Raw genomic sequence first — 17,045 nt, forward strand, 5'->3', positions numbered from 1 at the left:
CCTTTTGAGATAGAAGATACTAAAGACTCTTGTGATCGGTGTAGATAACACACATTTCACCATCCACATAGTGATGCCAAATCTTGAGCACAAAGACCATAGCAGTTAACTTCAAATTGTAGGTCCGGTAATTACACTCATCTGGCCTTAACTGCGTCGAAGCATACGCTACCACCTTCTCATCCTGCATCAGAACACACTTAAGTCTCGTACATAATGCATCACTAAAAACCACATACTCTTTCCCGGACTCCAATTGAACCAACACTAGTGCCTCAGTCAATACCGTCTTTAACTTCTCAAAGCACTTCTGCCTCTCTTCGGTCCACTCAAATGGCACATTCTTCTAAAGTAGCTTCATTACAAGTGCAGCTATGATGGAGAACCCCTTAACGAATCTAAGGTAATAACCAGCTAACCCCAGAAAACTTCAAACCTCAGTAACACTCTTTGACTACTTCCACTCTACAATAGCCTTGACCGCCTTTGGGTCAACGCGGATCCCCTCAAAAGATACCACATGACCGAGAAACATTACCTCTCAAAGCTAGAACTGACACTTACTCAGCTTCGCATACAATTATTTCTCACGTAGAATCTGAAGAACAATCCGTAGATGTGCATCATGGTCATCCTCGATTCGAAAATACACGAGAATGTTATCTATAAAGGAAACTATGAACTGATCCGGATACAAGTGAAAAACTCAGTTCATCGTGTCCATGAACGCTGCAGGTGCATTCGTCAACCCAAACGGCATAGCCAGAAACTCGTAATGCCCATACCAAGTCCTAACGTAGTCTTCAATATATCAGCCTCTTTCACCTTGAGTTGATAATACCTAAACCTCAAATCAATCTTCACAAACACCGTCGCTCCCCTAAACTGATCAACTAGGTCATCAATTCGAGGAAACGAATACTTGTTCTTCGTGGTTAACTTGTTCAACTGTCGATAATCGATACATAACCTCAAGGTACCATCTTTCTTCTTTACAAACAACACCGGCACACCCTAAGATGATACGCTTGATCAAATAAACCCTCAATCTAATAAATCTTGTAACTGAATCTTCAGCTCCATGAGTTCTTTCCGTGCCATGTGATAAGGTGTAATGGACACCAGTGCGGTACCAGGATAAACCTCAATAGCGAACTCAACTTCTCGGTCTGGCGGTAAACGGTAACTCCTCTAGACACACATCAAGAAAATCCCTCATGGTGTGGATATCTTGAACCCCCAAATCCTTACTACCCGAATTGAGCATATAGACTAAGAAAGGTTCACAACCTTTACTCAATAATTTTCCAGCCTTGGTCATTAATACCACATTGGAGAGGAATTCGGGTCTCTCCCTAACTACCACAATCTCCAATCTAACCTCAACTCTCAATGTAAGCTGCTTCGAATCAAAATCTACCTTTGCCCTATGCTCGGCCAGTCAATCCATTCTAAGAATCACATCAAACCCACGAAACGATAATTTCATCAAATCCACGGGAAAAACATACCCATGGACTGACAACGGACACCTCTGATAAACCTAATCAACTAGAACACTCTCCCAAAGAACTTGTCACTATCATACCCTGCCTAATGGTCTCTACCAAAATCCCCAACTCACCAACTAGATCACTTACAATATATGAATGGGTGAAACCCGAATCTACTAACAAAACTAAAAAAAATGATTGCAATATAAATGTACCTACAATAACATCCATTGTCTCGCGGTCCTCCGCCTCCTTCACGGCGTAAAAAAGAACAAGTCCACCAGACTGAGTCGATACAACTACTACAAGGGCAACAGTCCTCTGACCCATCAATTTCTCGTTACCACCATGCTCTCGACCTCGGCCTCTAACAGGTGCGGTAATCTCAGCCAACTCAATTCTCTTCGGGTAGTCTCGAACCCGATGCTCTATTAACCTACAATGCAAGCACGCCCCCGACACTCTCCAACACACTTCCGAAAGCCCACATCCACAATGTTCACAAGTTGTTACCTCGATCGATCCACCCATAGAAGCTACTGCAGTGCTTTGTGGTCCAGTCTAGCTCGATCGAGAGTCCCGTCGAACACCTCTATCAAACTTCCAAGAATCATGGCCTCTCTTGCCTAGCCTTCCCGAAGATCCTGACAAATCGAAACCCCTCATCCCGAACTTAGATACAATTGGTCTCAGTGGCTCAATCAATGTCTCTTCTACTGCCTTGGCCTTCTCTACCAAATTATCGAAGACCTTAATTGATAGAGGGTTGCGCGCGGACCAAGATCGAGTTGCCAAGTCACGAGAAAACTCCTACGAGGCTCTAAACGAACAGAACTGAAACGAAACAGAAGTTAAAAGATTAGAACTTTGAATTTCCAGATCTGGAATAAAAATCCCAAAATCAGCAAAGAATCAAATTGAGAATAGGAATAATTGTTAATAAAGGTTCTTGGGGAATCAAGAACATGTAATTGAACCCCAAATAATACTCTAATCTGTCGAATTTGAAAAGAAAGACACAAACAGCAAGTTAAATTTCCCCAAAACTCCAGTAATCAAAACAACCCAAATCTGAAAAGAAGAAATCGGCAAGAACAAGGAATTTAGGGATTTTGAACGAATTTTACTGCCAAGAACAAAAGGGGCGATCCGATCTTTAATAAAGAAGAGGGCAAATGAGATTTGGAATGCTTTGGAACGCCTGAAACGCAACAAGAACAGCAAACAAAGTGATTAAATGAAATCGACACAAGCAAAATTTAAAAGAAAAAATTGATAGCAAGAAATTAAAAGATAAGTCCTAAGAAGCCTTGAAATCCCGAAAGATTTCACAACTCCCTTCAAACGGCTCTAATCTCCCCTCCAAAGAATATCAATGGTAAGAAGAAGGCTGAAGATGGCTCCCACAATCAAAAGATTGTTAAAACAACTTCTAAAAAAAACTCAATAGAGAATTCTTGGAGAAAAACTCAAAGAGAATTCTGCACTTAAACAAATCTGAAATTTTTAATATATTTGAGAAGTGTATAACAAGGTGGCCGGCCAAGCCTTTATATAGGCCTCTCAAGTGTTTTCCTAATCTAATTAGAAAACTAAAATAAAAAACTCCTAATTATTTTAATATTTAAATGGAAATCCGCCAAGGGCTTTTAATTGGGCCTCTTGGACCTAATATCTACATAAAAATTTAAACTAAGTATTTAAAAAATAAAACTTTACAAATTGGGTCACTTTGACAATTTGGCCTGATTTTCAAGTAAGTATGGTTTGTCTTCTTGTTTGGGCTTAGAATCATCTTATTGGGCCTTGCCTTCAAGAACTTGGGCTTGTATTCCATCTTCTACCGAAATTGGTTCGTTGATGCTCGTAACGGAGATCCAATGCGCTTTGGGTGCAAGATTTGGTTTCTTGGACCAAAATTTCCAATATTTGAAATCTTGATTTTCTTGATTCTTGAAATCGCTCCAAACAGCAAAATTGGGCCAAGATTCGGTTTCTTGATTTTCTTGAAAACAAGAAAGTGAATCTTGATTTTCTTGATTTGAGCCCATCACCTTCTTGAGCTTGGGTTGGGCCTTTGTGACTCGTATCATTCCCCCCTTCCTCAAAAAGATTCGTCCTCGAATTTGAAAAATCAAATGGACTCGACTTTCCTCGATCGAACGGGACTACTGGCAATTGAGTCTACTGAAAAGAATAGCCATGAGATAGTAAATAGCAACGCAAATAAGCTTGTAGTCCAGTCATAAGCATAACAAAACAGGTATAACGCATGCGAATGGACAGATTCAGATTACCATGCAAACAATCTAATTTACTCGCCACTGCCTCGTCAAATATTCGAAACAAAGATTGACATGTTTTAAGGCATTCAGTCGTCTCAAATTGTTTCCACAAACCATGAATAAATTGCGAGTAACAAATCAAATGGTAAACATAATAATCACAAGTAGGTATTTGAAAAGATTCACACGGTTCACAGAGTTGCACAATCATAACATGCATTAATCGACGGTCTATAGATTCACCACACATGCATTATCAAAAACAAGAATCTTTTTATCAACCATCAAAATAGATAAATCGTCAATAAATAAAATAGGACAGTCAAGCACATTTCGATCTAAATGTTTTACAAAAATTAAATCATCAACACGATCTTTGTCACTATCCGAGGAGTACAGAAGTGTTTCAAAAGTTTCAAGCATCTTACCTTTATTAGCAGAAGAATAAGGGTCGATTTTACCTTTTCCATTTAATACAAACCTTCGCTCATCGGGGGCATAGTGTAGTTGAAGCTTCGTTGTTGAGTTAACCTTTGTCAAATGGAACTCAAACTTCATGTACAACCACATAAACTATTTAAGGCACGAATATAAATTGAAAACAAATTTGGCAAATTTCGTTACCTTATTCACCAAAACAGATTTGCACCAATTCGAGAATTTTACATAAGGCAAATCAAGAGAATAACAACTCATGCTTCCTTTCGTAATGACTTTATCAACCACAATCGAAGAGTAACAATTAATCAGAACAAAATGAAGGGATCTTTTAAGAACTAAGTCACCAAAAGTTTTATCAATTATTTTCAAATCTGCACGGGACTCAGTGGCTAAAATTTCCTTACCTCGCTTACCTTCGGGCTCATGTAGTGTGATTTCATCTTCAATCTTGCCTATGTTGATCGTATGAAAGCGTCTTTCATCGAAAAGGTATTGAAGTTGAAAGCTATCTTTCGGTATTTCGGGAACCTGAAAAGTAGCAACAAGAAAAATTCATATCTTGGTTAGTGGAAACATTCCTCACTACCCTTTTCTCGTCTTTTTCTTTTGTTTCTTCAATTTCTTTTTCAATTTTCTTGTCTGTTTCACATTCCTTTCCACTCTCAATCTCTTTTTGCTCTTTTTCCTTCTCTTTTTCTTTTTTGATTTCTTTTTGTGTCTTCCTTTCGTTACAAGATAGAGATGTTACAAATGAATCAGAACGGAAAGGCTCTCGTTGGGTATGTACGGAATGACTTGCATACGAACAATAATCCCCTTGGAAAGCTTCACTCTCGAAACTTGCTTTGCATCGTCTTGAATTCGTCGTTGAATAGGAGTCATAATAGGAATCTCTTCTCGAATATTCGTTGGATGTTCGTCTTCTTGGCACTCTCATTTCTACCCTTTCACTTGAATTAAGTTATCCTCGTTGGGCTCTTTGCTCCACCCACATCTCATTGATAGTAGCACTTAATGTTCGAAGTATGGCAGACCATTCGTCTAACTGTTGTTGGATCATTTTAAGTTTATCATGGACATCATTATGGTCATTATCACCTTGACCAATCCTAGACATTTTCAAAAATCTGTAAAATAAACACTCAACACTAAAAAAGGAAAGTTAGCAAACCTCACCGTTAATCACTCAAAAAGAAAAAATCAAATTCTCAATGAGGTAGAATTCAATCTTGTGAGTTCTTTAGTAGAGTCTATATCAACCAATTAGAAAGTGTATGAACCGAAACTACCAAAGAGTCCTAATTTGCACTAGGATGCCAAAAACTGAGGAGACACCAATTGATTCGTGTTGCACCGAGGAAGAATTGTGCACACGTTTAAATCCTACTAACACAAGAAACAAGCAGGTGTTAGATATTGTAAAGGGAGAATAAAAAGCAAACAAATGAAAACCTACAGCTAAGAATCAATAAAATTGTGAAATTGAAAAACCCGAAAAACTGCGAAGTAACTTGACAACTTCGTTCGAGGTGTTCCCGATCTCCAAAAATCACGAAATTAAATCTGGAATGTCCTTAAATATTAAATTTTTTATCTGGAAAGTTTGAGCACCAAACTAAACCCGCTAAATATTTTTTTAATTTTTAATGGATTTCGTCTTTTTCAATTTTTTTGACTTTTTCGACTGACTTTTTTGCGGGAAATATTTTTATATTCAATCACAGTGCAACAAATATGTATGTAAAATTTCAGATCAATCGAACAATGTTTACCCACTCAAATGATTTTTTTTCGAAAACTTTTTCTGGATAAAACTGCTGTTTGTAGCTTTAAAAAATAGAGATCAGTTTAGAAATCAACCAAGAACACCCAAAACGCCTAAAATCTGATACCAAATGATAGAGGGTTGCGCGCGGACCAAGATCGAGTTGCCAAGTCACGAGAAACTCCTACGAAAACTCTAAACGTTTGGATCTGAAACGAAACAGCAAAACTTAATTAAAATCAATTAGATCTGAAAACTAAAAAATCCTCAAATCAATAAACAACAGCCAAGAATCAAAACACTTATGAATAGATGTTCTTGGAAGCCAAGAACACGAAATTAAGCCCCAAGATTAACTTCCAATCAGACGAATCTATCAAAGAACACAAAACAACAAATAAATTAAAACAGACTACGAAATCAATTGAAACTAATTCTAGGGATTGGACGGTAAGAAAAGAGGGGATTTTGTGAAATCAAAAATGTTTCTTTATGTCCAAGGAAGTGCCGAATCAGATCTTGGAGTTTTAAAAAGGCTGAAACGCAACAAGAACAATTAATCCCAAATTATTCAACAAATCGGCACAAGCAGAATTTAATAAAAAAGAATGAACAGCAATAAAATAAAGAAAAGTCCTAGGAATACCAAATGATAGAGAGTTGCGTGCGGACCAATACCGAGTTGCCAAGTCACGAGAAAACTCCTACGAGGCTCTAAACGAACAGATCTGAAACGAAACAGAAATTAAAAGATTAGAACTTTGAATTTCCAGATCTGGAATAAAAATCCTAAAATCAGCAAAGAATCAAATTGAGAATAGGAATAATTGTTAATAAAGGTTATTGGGGAATCAAGAACATGTAATTGAACCCCAAAGAATATTCCAATCACGAATCAAAAGAAAGACACAAACAACAAGTTAAATTTCCCAAAATTCCAAAGAATCAAAACAACTCAAATCAAAAGAAGAAATCGGCAAGAACAAGGAATTTAGGATTTTGAACAAATTTTGTCGCTAAGAACAAAAGGCGATCCGATCTTTAATAAAGAATAGGGCGAATCAGATTTGGAATGCTTTGGAACGCCGAAACGTAACAAGAACAAACAAATAAAGTGATTAAATAAAATCGACACAAGCGAATTTAAAAGAAAAATTGACAAAGAAGAAATTAAAAGATACGTCCTAAGAAGCCTTGAAATCCCGAAAGATTTCACAACTCCCTTCAAACGGCTCTAATCTCCCCTCCAAAGAATATCAATGGCAAGAAGAAGGCTAAAGATGGCTCCCACAATCAAAAGATTGTTAAAACTTCTAAATAAAACTCAAGAGAGAATTCTTAGAGAAAAACTCAAGGAGAATTCTGCACCTAAACAAATCTGAAATTTTTAATATATTTGAGAAATGAAGTACAAGGGTGGCCGGCCATGCCTTTAAATAGGCCTTATACTAGTCCTAATCTCATTAGAAAAACTTAAGAATAAAACCTAATTAACAAAAATAAGAGGGAAATTCGGCCAGGCATTTAAATGGGCTGCTTGGGCCGAATTTTAACATATAATATTCCTAAAGCCTAAAAATTAAATTAACCAATTAAAATGTTTGCGAATTGGGCCATTTATCAATTTGGCCTGATTTTCAACTAAGTATGGACGGACTTCTTGATTGGGCTTGGAATCTTCTTATTGGGCCTTGCTTTCAAGAGCTTGGGCTTGTGATCCATCTCCTACCGAAATTGGGTCGTTGACGCTCGTAACGGAGATCCAATGCGCTTTGGCTCATAATTAAGTTTTCTTGATTTGAGCCCATCACCTTCTTGAGCTTGGGTTGGGCCTTTGTGACCCGTATCATTAATGTTCTATGCTACTAGATATACTCGAATGTCCCGATTTAGCCCAAACTGGAATCTCTTACACCTCTCCTTTTCAAAAAAAACACCATCTCTGGAGTATACTAGCTAAGCTGCACAAACTCAGACTCGTACTAAGCCACAAACTTACTTCCCTGGACCAGATCCAAAAACTCTCTGTTTCTAGCGTCCAGGTACTACTCTCCCAAGTACCTCTTTCGAAAGGACTCCAAAAAGAACTCCGAAGTCAAATGATCAGTAGTTATCCTTCTCTTTACTATATTCCACCAGCAATGAGCTTCACCTTTTAGTAGGGATACAATGCAGCCCAAATTCTCCTCATCTGAGCATCCCATCTACTTAAGGATCCTTTCAACACTGTCCAACCAATATTCAGCAACGGTCAAATTAGCTCTTTTAACTCCCTAAAATTTTTTACCACCTAAACTCGGAGTCGTTCAAGTGGAAAACCTCAGGTAGCTGGGGTAGGGTTCCCACCAGCTATTCTCTAAAACGCCCTAATCATCGCTTTAACCAGGGGCTCGAAACCAGTTCCAAGTGTAACTTGCCTCGAAGGTGGTTCCACCAGTGCATTAACAGCCAGACACCCGCGCCTAGGAGGCATTTTTATCTACTATTTGCATAAAATTTAATTAAAATGAGTAAGTGAGAATTGGCAAGTGATCCAAGGAAATTTTTTTTTAAGAAAACATTTTCAAATAATGCAATGTGTTCTCGTTCCTACCCCATTTACAACTAATTTTCATACAATACTATTTTTGTCAAAAAAATTTAAACATTTCAGATTTTTTATTAATTAATTTTTAAATAAATCAATTTATTATATTTTTCAGAAAATGCTAATTTGTCAAAAATTGTGGCTTCGCTCAAATTTTATAAACCTGGCTCTGATTCACAAATTGCCAACACCCAGCCCAATAAGATATCATCTGTTATGAGCACACATAGCCCTCATGATTTCGTTCTTGGGAGTGTCCATACACCCCAAAAGGCCTCTTACCACTTAAGTGTTGCTACCCCTTTATATAGCCCAGGTCTCTCACATGTACTGTCGATGTGGGATTCACCTAAGGTGTTACATTCCCCCCTTTGATTAGGGAATCAGCATCCTCACTATGTCCCTCCATCACTCAAGAGGCACGGCAAGTGGCGCTGATACCAATCAATGTTATAGCCAACACCCAGCCCGGTAAGATATTGTCCGCTTTTGGTGCACATGGCCCTCACGATTTTATTCTTGATAGCACCCATACACCCCAAAAGGCCTCTTACCACTTAAGTGATGCTACGTCTTTATATACCTCATGTCTCTCTCATGCTTTGTCGATGTGGGATTCACCTAGAGTGTTACAAGAATAACTCTAAGAAACAGAGGTGAGTCATATTTGGCCACTTAAAAACCAAGTCTTTCCTTACCAGAGTCAATCCTAGCCATGAACGTTCTCATTACCAAACTTCTCACAACAATCAAATAACCTAAAGAAGTGAATAGAACAACACAGCACATGTATTTTCGCATTACCACACTTTTTATCTTTAATCGATCAACTGTGGATCATCTCATACATATATATCACAATTATAACATTAACAATTACTAAAGAGATATAGAGAGAGATGGATAATTAAAATAAAATTGTCAACTAAGGTTTCATGGTTCTATTTCTAAAAAATAAATGAAAAATAAAATTACATAGTTTTTTACCACAAGGCATTCATTGGGTCTTTTAACCGTCGTCGCTCCATCTTCTCGTCATGCGCTATTTTTTTAAAAATTACATTTAAGTCCTATGTTTGTTTCTGACTTAAAAGAATTCAATGAAATTAAAAATAATGTCATGCGTGAAAATGGTAGTCCACGGTCTATTTCCTAAAAACCATAACCTTGGTAAAAAATAACAAGTATATAATATCGCATCAATTCCTATATATAACTCAAAACATGCGTAAGATCTAAAGAATATCACTTTCTATGTAATCAAATCATTTAAGAAGAAGAAAAATCTATTTTGATTACATGTTTATACTTATAAATAGAGCATGACCTGGCTCTTATACCAATTGTAGAAAAAACGAGTTTGAAAAATGTAGCGAAAAACAAGTTTAAGGGAAAAATTAAAGTTTTAATTTTTTTTTCCAAAAATAAGAACTTAGTTGTGATATCTAAAGTAATAAACACTTAATAAAAATTGTTCCTTTTGCATCTGCCTAGGATGAACGCTTCGATCAAGTAGTCTTTTCCGCTATCCTCAAGCTCATGTCTACCGAGTGTGGTCTCGCTTCGAATTAAAAAATTTTTCACAAAATTACTAGTGGGGTAATTTCATAATTTCTCTAAACTTTTGGCAAAATTTTAAAAAAGAATAATGTTTTTAGAAATCTTCTGAAATAATTTCTTCGAAGAATTCTCTCTATAACTTTTTCTTCAACTCAAGTCTATGAAAAATAATGACCCAAGGCTCTTTTTATATAGGGAAAGTTTAGAGAGTTCAACTAAGATCAAACTTAAATTTAATATTAAATCTATTAAATTAGTAAAATATTTATCTTGTAGATAAATATTAAATTTATTAAGATAATCCTTTTAATATTAAATTAATAAAATACTATCAATATAAGTATTAAATTGAATTGAATATTAAATTTGTTAAAATAATATTATTTTTAGAATAGTTAATCTGAAACCAAATTATCCGATAGTCGTAGTAAGAGTGTGATTCTTCCACTATTCAACCGCAGAAGAACCACCATCGCCGACAATTCGTTGGCCACTAGATTTCCATTGTCACAATCATCGGCATCACCGTGCTCGATGGTACAGGCACCCTCACGACATCGGTTCAATTGTTGTCAATTCGATCCAGACCAGTGATGGCCCGGTCGGTCCAGTCCAACCATCAGTTGGACGATTGGCCCATTAGCCCGGTTTGACCAATTTTGGGTCTCAATCTTAGTTTTTTGGTTCTCGATTCTAACTTTCAATCTCAAGTCCAATTTTCAAGTTCAATTACTCATTAAGTCAATTGTCCGACTTAAAAATTTTCTAAAAATATCATATTTATTTTAATTAATTTGATTAATTTAATTTTGCTTGATCAAAATTAATTTTTCCAAAAATCACTGAGATTTTTCAAAATTAATTTTTTTTAATTTTTTAACCAAATTCTCTAATTGAACAATTTTCACGATCTCTCAATTTAATTCCACATCGAATAAATTAACTAAATTAAATTATTTCCAAAGTCGTAGAATTTCATTCTGATTCAAATGTAGCTTGATCAAACTTTTATTGAGCTAGTAGATGGACCAATCAAACATATACAATTAGGCTCTAGTAATTGCAATTAATTTAGGAGCATCATTTTGATATTTCGCAATTTACTTAATCATGGAGTCAATCTACAAGAAGTACCATGATTAAAAACTCATTATTGTATACTCTTTAAGAAAGCAATTCATCCAACTGATTTGTCTAATAACGTCGTCATGTTTGTGTTACCCTCATATGATATGCTTGATTCTTTTGAGTTAAATTCATTCACTCAAAACAATCTTATTATATCTCATTGTCACCATTGTGTCTTTTTGATGATTAATATAGTCGCTGTCAACAAATGACTGCGACAAATTCCTCATTCGAGAACAAGCAACCCGTGGTCGCGTTCCTTATTTATCAATCCATAAAATGTCAATGAGAGGATATCATAACTCTTTAATCGAGCTATGAATTCTATTATTGCTAATAAAGCAATGTTATACACAAGTCATGTACCCAACATACCGTCTATGGGCTCAATCATCTTTAAAGCAAGCATCTATTTATATCAAAGCACATAAGTTACGTACACATAGTTGGTGACTAACTCAGGATTTAGATAAATCACACCATACATCAGAAGTGAATTAATTCACAAACGGATTCAGAGTTATTTCAACTTGGGTCCAGGCCAATGTATTATTCTTCCAACGAGTACATCTATGTCTCTACTTATGGAATCAACTGCTCCGATAGTGAAGACTTGCCATCTTCCTAATTAAAATTGTAGATAACATAATAATCCTTCTAAGTATTTTAATCAAACACTCACTTTGATTCTTTTATAGGATTATGGACTCATTTAGATTATCTACTGAAGTAAGTTATCTTTCTCGCAATGTAGACGTTCTTACAATGCCACTTATCATCAATTTGATTTTGATTTTGAAGATTGGTTTGATTTTATACGTTGGTGTTCTGGTTGACATGCAAAAGGTCTGGGTGTTGGGTTGTTCTAGTTTAACCGATGTTTACTCTTATGTTACGACCATTGGTGTATGTAACTTAGCCTTGGGTGGGATCAAACTCGGTGCTAGGAGGATCATTGACTCTTGGGTTTGTCATGTCTATCCATGCTCATCACATTAATTGTTGACCAATGAGGTCAACAAGGAAGAAGATGGAGATTGAATAGAGAATGGTAAGATGAAGGTCGGTAAGAGATCATTGTTTTTGGTCTAGTTAGAGAATTCAATGAGTGTTTATGTAAGTGTGTATGAGTTGTTTGCATGACCATTTTATAGTGGGGCACAAGCTCTTATACATGTCCTAAGGTCGTTGATGTGGAAGTCCGATTTGATACTCTTGATAATGACAGTGACGTGATGCCCTAAGATGAGACATTTTAGGGTGCCTATCAATCAATTACTCTACACCTCCACATGGTCCTCATATAGTCTTAGCAGAGATGACTAGTTTTAAAGTTCGTCAAACTGAGGTTTGTAGACTAACTTTAAATCTGCAGTGTCGTTGGTTTCATTAGAAAACATGTGTCAAGCTCTTTATAAGTAATTTAAGAGGTCCACGAGGTTCATGACATTAAATCGAATTAACTTAGGCTACGATCTTAAATCAATGAGCAATATCAGTTGCGATCTTAAATTAGCAAGCCTTTATAATATCGGCTGGGAACGTAAGCTCATGTTAACTGTTTTGGAGGCTACGGTATTGAACCTGTGAGCCTTAAAATACCAGCTAGGAGCGTAAGCTCACACTAACTATTTTGGAGGCTACGATATTGAACCTGCGAGCCTTAGGATACCAGTTGGGAACATAAGCTCGCGTTAACTATTTTGGAGCCTTAGGATATCAACTGCGAATGTAGGTTCGTGCTAACTTTTTTAGAAGCTGCGGTATTGAACCTGCGAGCCTTAGGATATCAATTGGGAATGTAGGCTCGTGTTAACTTTTTTAGAAGCTGTGGTATTGAACCTGCGAGGTTTAAGATGCCAATTGGGAGTGTAAGCTCGCTTTAACTGTTTTAAAGGCTACGATATTGGACCTGCAAGCCTTAGGATACCAGCTGGGAGCGTAGGCTCACGCTAACTATTTTGGAGGCTGAGGTATTAAACCGGCGATCCTTAAGATACCAGCTGGGAGCGTAAGCTTGCGCTAACTGTGTTGAAGGTTGCGATATTGAACCTATGAACCTTAAGATACCAGCTAGGAGCATAGGCTCGCGCTAACTATTTTGAAGGTTGTTGTATTGAACTTGTAAGCCTTAAGATACCAGCTTGGAGCGTAGGCTCGCACTAACTGTTTTCTAGGCTGCAGTATTGAATTTGCAAGCCTTAAGATATCAACTAGGAGCGTAGGCTCGTGCCAACTGTTTTGAAGGCTGTGATATTGAACCTGGGAGCCTTAATATACCAGCTCGGGGTATAAGTCGCGCTAACTGTTTTGGAGGCTACGGTATTGAACCTACAATACTTAAAATACCAGTTGGGAGCGTAAGCTCGCGCTAACTGTTTGGGAGGCTGCAATATTGAACCTGCGAGCCTTATGATATCAACTAGGAGCGTAAACTCACACTAACTGTTTGAGAGGCTGCGGTATTGAACCTGTGAGCCTTAGGATATTAGCTGGGAGCGTAAACTCGCGCTAATTGTTTTCTAGGCTGTAGTATTGAACCTGCGAGCCTTTAATCGTCAGCTGGGAACGTAGGTCAAAAGCATACAAATATTTCATTAAATAACATTCATGCTGTAATTTCGTACTAAGAACCTGTTCTCAATCTAATCATGTGAATAACATGCAAACTAGCATGGATTTCATGACAAGTACCAAATGTTGTCGCTACTTCAAAGGGATGTGCTATACCTCTATTTCACCATATTAATAGTTATTTAACCAGAGAACTATATAAGATGAAATTAGTCCCTTGGCTTCACTCCGCTTAATAATTAATCACTAAGGATACTATCTCTTCATCTTGGATTGGAGTGCATGTCCAGTATTGTACAACTATAAAATATATATCTATTTTTCCAGCATTCATGTAAAATTTATGCATGAGAGTAAGAAAACAAAATATTAATGTGTATTTCATGCATTTATTTAGCATATAATGGAATGAAGAGAAACCTAAAAAGCTTCATATAGCTTAGAAATGCAAAGACAATAAAATATTAGGTTGAACAGTGTACCAAGTGATGAAATACCATATAAGAAAAAGCAAAGAAGATGATGGCAAAGGAAGAAGTTCATGTGTGACAGCTGAGTAAACAAGTCCAAGCGAGACATATAATTGTATCTTTGGTTCATATATTGCAATGTTCAAACAACCAAGATCTACCGTATGCAGTAGTACATAACATGAACCTAAGCAAAGGGGAGAAGAGTAGGTAGAATAACATCTACTATAGATGATTTAGTTTGATCTTACCTGCAAAATGTTAGCATATACAAAAACCAATTTCGTATACAAAAATATCATATATGAACTATAAGTTCTTTTTTAAACAAAACAAACCAGTTATCAACAGTCCTACATGCCATTCTAGTAAAGGATATGTAAAAATAATACATCCTCAAAAAGTAACGTTATATCAAAAGGCCGCAGAGATCTGCACATGTAAATGCCTCTACTAAAAGGCAAAATGTCCATATTTATAAAAACTTACCATTAACCAAAACTGCTAAACAAACAAGCAAAAAGTTACCATGCTTGGTAACACTTATCTGGAAATAAAAATTGATATCTCATCAAAGCAGTAAGAAGCTATACAAGCCACAAATAGTTGTAAGAAGCTAATTGTATCATATGTGCACTAAAAAACATAACATATGGAGTTATACCCAAATAACATAAAGGAAATTGAATTTCATCTAAACAAAACTAACATAAAAGAAACCAAAGCTCCAAAACTTTGGCCGGACAAGTTGCAGGTATATGGCAGCATCTAACAAGTAGAGATCCTTATACACACAGTAGCATCAAAACTTGTTTTTTCAATCATTGCATATTAATATTCACACTACAATAAAAAGCTTTGATAAATTGGACTTGAGTGTCAAAGATTTCTTTATCCTAGAACTTTAATAAAATGAACCTCAACCAACTAAATGACAAAACGAAGTTTCACTTTTATGGAAAATGAGATTTTAGATAAGGGCAAAACCTTTTCTCCCTTGTTCAAGTCCATCGATGAGCCATCAGAAGCAGTCACCATTCACCAAGATAAATGACAAGAAAAATGGTAACACTATAGTTTCCATAAATCAAGTTTGCAAATGAAAAAAGTAATAATTGACGGTAGAACATGTAATGGAAGTATAATTGATGCAGGTGCTACTACTATTATGTTACTTTATTAATTCAATCTCATTTATTAATTACTAGACATAGATAAAGTTGAAGCTTAGATCTATAGGGCATAACCACAAAGACTACATTGCAAGATTTGTAGAATGTATCTACAAAGGCTGCATAGTTAAAAGAAACCAATAAGATGGATCTACAAAATAAAACTATAGAAGCTACAGAGCTGGAGCTTTGCAAAAAATTAGGATATAAATTACTAACAAGAAAAATGTTATTAAAAATTAACATTTTTTAAGCCTATGTCAGTCTTTGAGATTTCACCCATGTAATGGCAGATTATAATCAATTACTCCCTAACCATTACAGAGAAAATTGCAATAGTTATTTAAATGTTACAAATTAATATAGTGGTCTTCGCATTCCAACAAAATTCAACCCAGAAATGAGAAATAATCAGCAAACAGTCCTTAACCCAATCAACTTAATTAAAATACACCGATTTTGAATTGATTATTATTAGAGTCAATTTTCAGTATTTTTTTTTTTGTTTGTTTGTTTGTTTTCAGTTTTTCAAGGCCTAACCTGGAGAGGTCATGAATCCATGGGAGATAATAGCAAAGCCAAAATATCATCAATCAGCAAACACCCAATCTACAGAGGGGTGAGAATGAGGAGTTAGGGCAAATAGGTGTCCGAAATCCGTGAGCCCCGCAAGAAATCCCGCATTTGGCTCGGCACTTTTGCTACCCCAGAAATGGCAGCGTGCACTCATGATGTAGCAACTTTAAGCATCAAAGGTGAATTCACGATTCTCAATTTCCCTCACCTTGTAATTTTGCTTCCTCAACCAGTTTCATTAATGCCTCGCGACATTCAAGTCGCCGCCGTTAAAGCTGCCTCCCGAGTTGAAGTTCCTTCTATTCTTAATATCAATTCCCACAACAACCCCACCATTCTTCAATGGACCCAAACTCTGACAAGCAAAAATCGATGCATGTCTCTTCTGCATGCTTCTCAGCTACTGCTTTTGAACTAGAGTTGAAGAACCCAAAGAATTTACCAATGTTGGAGAAGATGATGACGGGAACCTCAGCATCGAAATAACGGCGAACTCTTCAGGCTCCGGGTTCGATCCATGCTGACCGCACCAATTGTTGATACAATGTATCAACTGAAATGGAGAGATCCGAAGAGAAATGGAAAAGTGGGAAGGTCCCCAAGTAGAGAGATGAGGAGGATCCCCCCTCATGGTCTAAAGTTTATCTCTTTCTATTATACCGGTCGGACCCGAGTCGAGTTATTATATAATAAAATAGAAAATACAAATTATTATCACCGTTTAACATAACACATTCAACATAGAAATTATATTAAGTTTCAATCTTTTAGAATTACCATAATTGTGTTATATGTTCTCAATTTGTAATTTATGTTGTATCATGTCCATAAATTATTGCATTCAACCTATTTTGTTAAGTTTGAAACCAAACTTGCCAAAATTAAATGTGCCTCATGCATTACCCGGCTAAAATTATGTATTTTAGAACTGTTCTTTTAACTTTTCAATTAAAATTTATGGTCTATTAATTTTTACAGATTTTCAATGGCTAAT

The 17,045-nt window shown here is 36.2% G+C and overlaps 1 long non-coding RNA gene across 2 annotated transcripts; it reads right to left on the reverse strand.

Annotated features, from left to right (window-relative positions):
• Positions 1–3,092: 3,092 nt before the first annotated feature.
• Positions 3,093–16,719, reverse strand: LOC128042425 (uncharacterized). 2 transcript variants are annotated; one of them, XR_008197825.1, is made up of 3 exons: positions 16,016–16,711; positions 6,631–6,712; positions 3,093–6,193 (listed from the first exon to the last, which is right to left on the reverse strand). It is a non-coding gene; the product is annotated as an uncharacterized LOC128042425 (long non-coding RNA). The 2 variants fall into 2 exon arrangements; XR_008197826.1 differs by lacking the exon at positions 6,631–6,712 and having other exon boundaries at positions 16,016–16,719.
• Between the last annotated feature and the right edge of the window lie 326 nt (positions 16,720–17,045).

The sequence above is a fragment of the Gossypium raimondii genome, chromosome 7 (genome assembly GCF_025698545.1).
Source record: "Gossypium raimondii isolate GPD5lz chromosome 7, ASM2569854v1, whole genome shotgun sequence".
NCBI lineage: Eukaryota > Viridiplantae > Streptophyta > Magnoliopsida > Malvales > Malvaceae > Gossypium > Gossypium raimondii.